This window comes from Aulostomus chinensis, chromosome 1, assembly GCF_037954235.1.
Source record: "Aulostomus chinensis isolate RoL2024-O1b breed Wild chromosome 1, RoL_Achi_v1.0, whole genome shotgun sequence".
Taxonomy (NCBI): domain Eukaryota; kingdom Metazoa; phylum Chordata; class Actinopteri; order Syngnathiformes; family Aulostomidae; genus Aulostomus; species Aulostomus chinensis.
In genome coordinates, this window is record NC_141320.1 from 465,042 (window position 1) to 471,558 (window position 6,517).

Genomic DNA, 6,517 nt, shown 5'->3' on the forward strand with positions numbered 1-6,517 from the left:
TTGTTCTTGCTGCAGCTCAGGAGTGATTCAGGAGAAGAGTTTCAGAACAGCCCAGGTTGGGGACTGGAATTTTGAACTTTCACCATGAACCAAACAACCTTGGGAGGTAAAACCTCCAATCATAGCCACTCAGATGCAACAGCAGAAGAAGCTGTCATCCACCCTGACAGTCAGAGCATCAAGTCAAGAAAACATCAACCATCTTGTATGTGGAGTCTGGATTCTTTTCTAGAATGAGACGGCAATGACAGTCCTGCCAAGTGACATCACTGACATGAATTGATGACTTCAGTCATGTGACTGCATGACTTCAGTCACGTGACTGGATGACTTCAGTCACATGACTGGATGACCTGAATGAATAAGAAATCAAATATAAAAATGCTTTATTTTAAGATCTAGAATATCTTGTGAATATCTGGAGCTTCATTCCAGCAGCAGACCTCCTCAGGTGATGACTTCATATTTGACATGTTTACCATTCAATGAGACTCATTGTCAGTCCATTGAAATCTACTGGTGTTCCTGGTGAGTTGATTTAACAACATGAGCTGACAGAATCTACGTTCAGGTAGGAACCACCACATCCAGGGGTCTGGACCTTTGAGCAGGCAGAGCCATCAAAGTAGCAGACTAAGCTAGCAGACATTAGCATTGAGAAGAAACTGATACCTGAGTCTACTTTTGGGTCTGGTCAGGTGATGACACAATAATATGACATCGTTGTCAGACTGACACCTGCTCAACACTGACCAAACACTGCCCTATTGCATTGTGGGAAATTTCTGCTTGGCTTGTGTCCATCAATACACACAAAGAAATTTGTCTCATGCTGCCGTGACCCGGATTCGAACCGGGGTTGCTGCGGCCACAACGCAGAGTACTGACCACTATACGATCACGGCCTCCTCAACAGCAGCTTGAGCTTCTATGTCTTTGTCTCATTGAGTGTTAGGGCGAACAGCTGTTGAACAGCTGAGGTGCGACTGCCCCTGATGCAGGAGACGGGCCAGGCCCCGTTCAGAAGGTGGTGGATATTATTCTTGGTGTTTTTAGGGCATGTTCCCACCCATCTTGAAGTGGGTGACAAAAATGGATTTTTTGAAAAGATTTCGGCGCGAGTTCGGCCTGTCAAATCCTGATCAGGGCCAGTTTGGTTGTGTTGTCTGCAGCGCCTGGCGTGCTCAGCAGGAGCGAGTCCGATCATTATAAAGGTGGGTCAAACAATTGAGGTTGAGATGAAGGACGGCACGGGCAGAGCAGACGCAGGTCTTCATTCCACCCGCAGAGCTGTAGAGCATGGATCATGTCAAGGACTAAATGAGGGGAAAGAGAGCAGGAGAGCAGGGGAGAGACAAAGACAGATAATGCTCTCCTAAAACAAGGACTGTTCAGTCGATGGTAGAGCAGAGTGGCTCAGCGGAAGCGTGCTGGACCCACAACCCAGAGGTTGATGGATCCAAAACCATCAAAAGGATCAAAACCATCCTCTGCAAGTTAGAATTAAACTGAAAATACCAAAATCTCCCCTCTTCAATCCTGTCACTCAGTGTTGTAAACTGTCTCAAACAAATTCTACTGTTGAACAGTTCAAGTGTTTCTAATGAAGCTGAATGTTCTCCTCTGCTTTCCTCAATTGGGTTTCTTTCATGTCCTCCTGAGATCAAAGACAGAATTCTAGCTACAAATAAATACACTATCAAAGCCCCTTGATGACATCATCATCAATTCTGACTTTGATCTGGAGGCTCTTGCTTTAATCTTGGCTTTGATCTGACTAATGTTTCCTGACAGGTTGCTGTTTCCACTCCAGAGCAACCAGTAGTTGATCCTATCAGACCAGTCTGATGAACGAAGCTTTTCACTGTCAGTTGAATCACTGGGAAAAGAAACTCCTCCTGTCAGATGAAGGCTTCACAGTGTTGAGGAGGGTTTGTTCAGATGATTCTAGAAGAATAAATCAAAACCTCATCATTGAACATGAACATTAATCACTGATGACTGTTTTAACTGAACCTACTGGATACTGTGGTGCCTGATGAGGAGACAACTTGGGTACAAAGTTGCAGAAGAGGGTTTTTGGAGAGGAGATTTAGATGAGATGGTTTCCAAATCAAATCGGTTGTCACAAGGGAAAGTCTGCATGGAAACACACAAACACACACACACACACACACACACACACACACACACACACACAGAGTCCGACTGACTAACCCATGTTTTTCTTGACTTAAACCACCACTGGAGTATTGAAAGAGATTGCATGAGACACCATCAACTTACATTAAAAACCCCTGACTGCCTTTAATTCCCTCCTGGCTGCAGGAAATTAGACAGACCAGCCCATAGCGGGGCTGCACGGTGGTGCAGTGGTCAGCACTGTGGCCTCACAGCAAGAAGGTTCCGGGTTCGAGTCCTGGCTAGGGCGCGGGATCTTTCTGTGTGGAGTCTCCATGTTCTCCCCGTGCCTGCGTGCGTCCTCTCTGATACTCCAGCTTCCTCCCACTGTCCAAAGACATGCAATTTGGGGACGAGGCTGATTGGATTCTCTAAATTGACTGTAGGTGTGAGTGTGAATGGTTGTTTGTCTCTGTGTGTTGGCCCTGCGATGGACTGGCGACCTGTCCAGGGTGAACACCGCCTCTCGCCCGTAGATGCTGGGATAGGCTCCAGCCCCCCCGCAACCCTTACGAGTAAGGAATAAGCAGAAGATGACGATGGTTGGCCCATAGAGTGGAGATGAGACCACAACCATGCTCTACGATCAATATTTACATCAAACCAGCACCATCTCAACAACTTAACCTGACTAAATATATACATGATTCCAGACTACTACACCAACTCAATAATACATCCACATGCATAATCATTCGAATGAACCTTGCCTGTGATTGTACCCCCTCCCCCATCTGGGAGCAAAGGTTTGCACCTACAGCTCTTAAGGAGCTTCCTTGGGCCACTCTCCCCTTTTGGCTCCACCCCCTTTAAGGAAACCACCAGGAAGAGGTGAGGACTGACCGTGACAACTGAAACTGCCACATTTACATGAGACAAACTAGACAAACACTAAATACCAGGCCTTGCACAGTGATTCCCACTGACTGACACTGGGGTCTTCATTTTCCACAGGCAGGATGGCCGGTCCCCCTGTGCTTCCCAGGTCCCTCCCTGGCACACATGGCAGAGAAAATGTTTCACTTGTTTGCTGATTCAATAAACCTCACTCTTAACATGTGTGTGTGCCAATAATTTACATAAACTGTTAATACCAAGACAAATGCTACCTTCAATTAATCATTCATGTCATGGAACCCTTGGTCTCCATTACATTGGTCAACCAGAGAAGCTTCAACTGGTGAAGGTCATCCAACCATAAAGGTCAACCTGCATTATCTGCTGTGCTCCTTAACAGGGGAATTAGCTCAAATGGTAGAGCGCTCGCTTAGCATGTGAGAGGTAGAGGGATCGATGCCCTCATTCTCCAGAATACTTCAGCTTGTTCTGTTGATCAGAGGAGCTGCTGGGTCATGAATGCTGATGTTTGTCCACTGCTGTGATAAAGTGTCCCCCTGTTACTGAGATGTGAATGAACACCTGCTCAGGTCAAAGCTGCAATGAAGTCAAGTCATCACCCTGTAAAGCACCAAATAACAACAAAAGTTACACTTTACAAGTAGAACAGGTCCAGTTCCACACTCCTTAAATGAATTTACACCCAACAATTCTTTATGAGCAAGCACATCCTAGCTTAGGCCCAACTTTTCTTGGCGCTCTCCCAGATGCTTGGGAGCTTCTGGGGGAGCGCTAGTGGGCCTAAGCTAGGCGCTAAGCTAAGGTGGTCTGCACCAGCCAGTGAGGGCTGGCTAGCTCTCGCAGCTTTTGGTGTAGAGCCGCTGCAGGTCCAATTCAACCTCGCTAAGCCTCACCTCCAACACAACAAGAAAACTACATTTAACACACTTATCAGTATCACTAAAGGAGGCAGAGGGGGAACAAAACATGTGGCACTCTGAGCAGGAGAGAGGAGAACAAGAGGGAGAAGCCATCGTTAGCTTAGCGTGTTTACAAGGCAGAAAGACTGTTGCTACCAGAATGATGGTCTTTTAAACTTCAGCCAAATAAAGCAATTAGGTATTAATTTTTGGTGGGTAATTAGTCAATGAAATAAGGAATTAGCAGGGAGGATCACACTTTAGCGAGCACAATGAAGCAAGGCTCTACGTTCAGCAACACAGAAAAAGGAGTTGAGGTCACACGCTTCCTGCAACCAAGGTCAAAAATCCAGGACGGACGAAGGGGAGGACGACAAAGACAAAGACACAAGAAACAGAGATAATAACCTTAAACTCCATAACAACCATAACACATATTGCACACACACACACACACACACACACACACACACACACTCACACACACACACACACACACACACATTTTGTGAAACAACTCAGGTGTTTTACTCAGAGGGATTCATTCATGATAAATGAGCATGGAGGAGACCCAGTAATCATCAACACAAGCGTCACATGTGCAGGTCACCACCCACTTTTATTGATTGGTTCTTGTAAGAATCACTCCTAACGCCATCAGGGTGTCATTTTTTGTCCTGCCCTGTCTCAACTGTTGGAGCACAACTACAGCCTGAACTCTGCCACTACCTTATCCCTCCCTAACAACCTCATACAGACCCACTATCTGGACTAGCCTGACCCCCCTGACCCTCATCAGTCACTCCTAGTGCCTCACACTGGAGGGAATAGGAGCGTCTGTGAGCTCTGACTGTTGGGATGCACATCCATGTGATTGAAGAGCTGTTTTAAACAGGGAATCATTTGACCTCTTGATCTGTGTGGGCAGGTACAGAGGGACAATTCCATCATGAACAATAATATTACTAAACAAATGGGTCTTTAGCTTCTTTCTAAAGGTGTCCACAGCGTCCTCATGTCCAGTGGGAGAGCGTTCCAGATTCTAGGAGCTGCAACCTGGAAGGTTCACTCTCCTTCAGTGAGGCTGAATCCCTGTGGTCAGGGAGGATAAGGGACCCCACAGGTATCACTAAAGTGCTTTAGACTGCAAAGCACTCAGCTAATCAAGCTGGGATCAACTGCTGTGGTGATCAAGGTCTCATCATATATAACAAACAAAGAAAACAAAGTTGAGGAAAAGCACACAAAGAAGAAACTATGAACATGAACAGAGCATCTTCAACACCAGATGTCTCACGGCTCAGTAGACCTCTGGTTTGACCCGCAGCAGGTCCAGTCTCCAGGGTGCCCCCATCATTCTGCTCTTCAGTCACAGGACATGCAGCAGAATCCCGTCGCTCCTCTGCAGAAGAACATATGAGAGCGTCTGCTTGCTCTTCTCTGGCTGGACGTAGGGGAGAGTCTGCTTGCTCTTCTCTGGCTGGACGTAGGGGAGAGTCTGCTTGCTCTTCTCTGGCTGGACGTAGGGGAGAGTCTGCTTGCTCTTCAGAAGTTTGCTGGACCTTCACTTGAAGGTCATGATTTTCCTCTTTCAAACAACTTTTTAAATCATGAAAATTTCCCAGGATTTCCCTCTGAGCACTGCTCCTTTTCTTCTTTTGTTTTCTCACTGCACATAGAAGACTCTGAACTTCACCGTTCAGACTGCCAGTCTTTGTGGGGTCCTGGTCCTTCCTTGATTCAAGGTGGGCCAACTCAGCAGTGAAGGTCTCTGTCTCCTTAGATGCAGTAGAAACTCGTCTCCTCAAACATCCATTTTCTGCCTCTCTCTCCTCACTCTGGGATCTCAGCTGTTCAAGAGTCGTCTTCTTCTCAGTGAGTTCTTGTCTCATTTTGTTCATCTCTGCCTGGATGGAGTTGAGCTCACACTTGAGGTCACACTTCTCCTTGTAAACCATCTTCACCTCAAGCTGAAGATTGTGGACTTGTGTGTTCAGGTCTCTGATCTGAGTCTGGTTCTCCTCCCTCACAGATTCAAGGTTGCCCACCATGGCAGACATGTTCTCTACCAGCTGATATGCAATAATCTTCTCTTGTCCAAGACTAGAAACCTGTCCCCACAAATTCTGGTTTTCTGTCCATCTCTTGTCACACAGAGACTGAAGCTGATCAAGTGCACTTTTCTTCTCAGTCAGGTCTTCCTCAAGACATTTCATCTCCACCTGTTCACTCTCCCTCAGAGACTGAACCTGGGTCAGTTCTTTTCTGAGCTCATTGTTCTCTCCATCAACCCTCCTCCCCTCACACTGAAGACTGTGGACTGTTGCGTTCAGATCTTCTATCTGAGTCTGGTTCTTGTCCTGGACCGTTTGGAGGTTGGCCACCACAGCAGTGAGGTTCTGGAGCTCCTGGATTGCTCTTTTATTCTCACGTTCAAGAGTAGAAACTTGTTCCCTCAAATTCTGGTTTTCTGCCTGTGTGTTGTCACACAGAGACTGAAGCTGCTCAAGGGCAGCTTTCTTCTCAGTCAGGTCCTCCTGCTCTGTCAGCCTGAGAGATGGAGGAGCAGGATCACATTG

At 46.7% G+C, this 6,517-nt stretch overlaps 1 non-coding gene across 1 annotated transcript; it reads right to left on the reverse strand.

Annotated features, from left to right (window-relative positions):
- Window positions 1-833: 833 nt before the first annotated feature.
- trnah-gug (transfer RNA histidin (anticodon GUG)) lies at window positions 834-905 on the reverse strand. The gene has a single exon. It is a non-coding gene; the product is annotated as a tRNA-His (tRNA).
- Window positions 906-6,517: the final 5,612 nt, after the last annotated feature.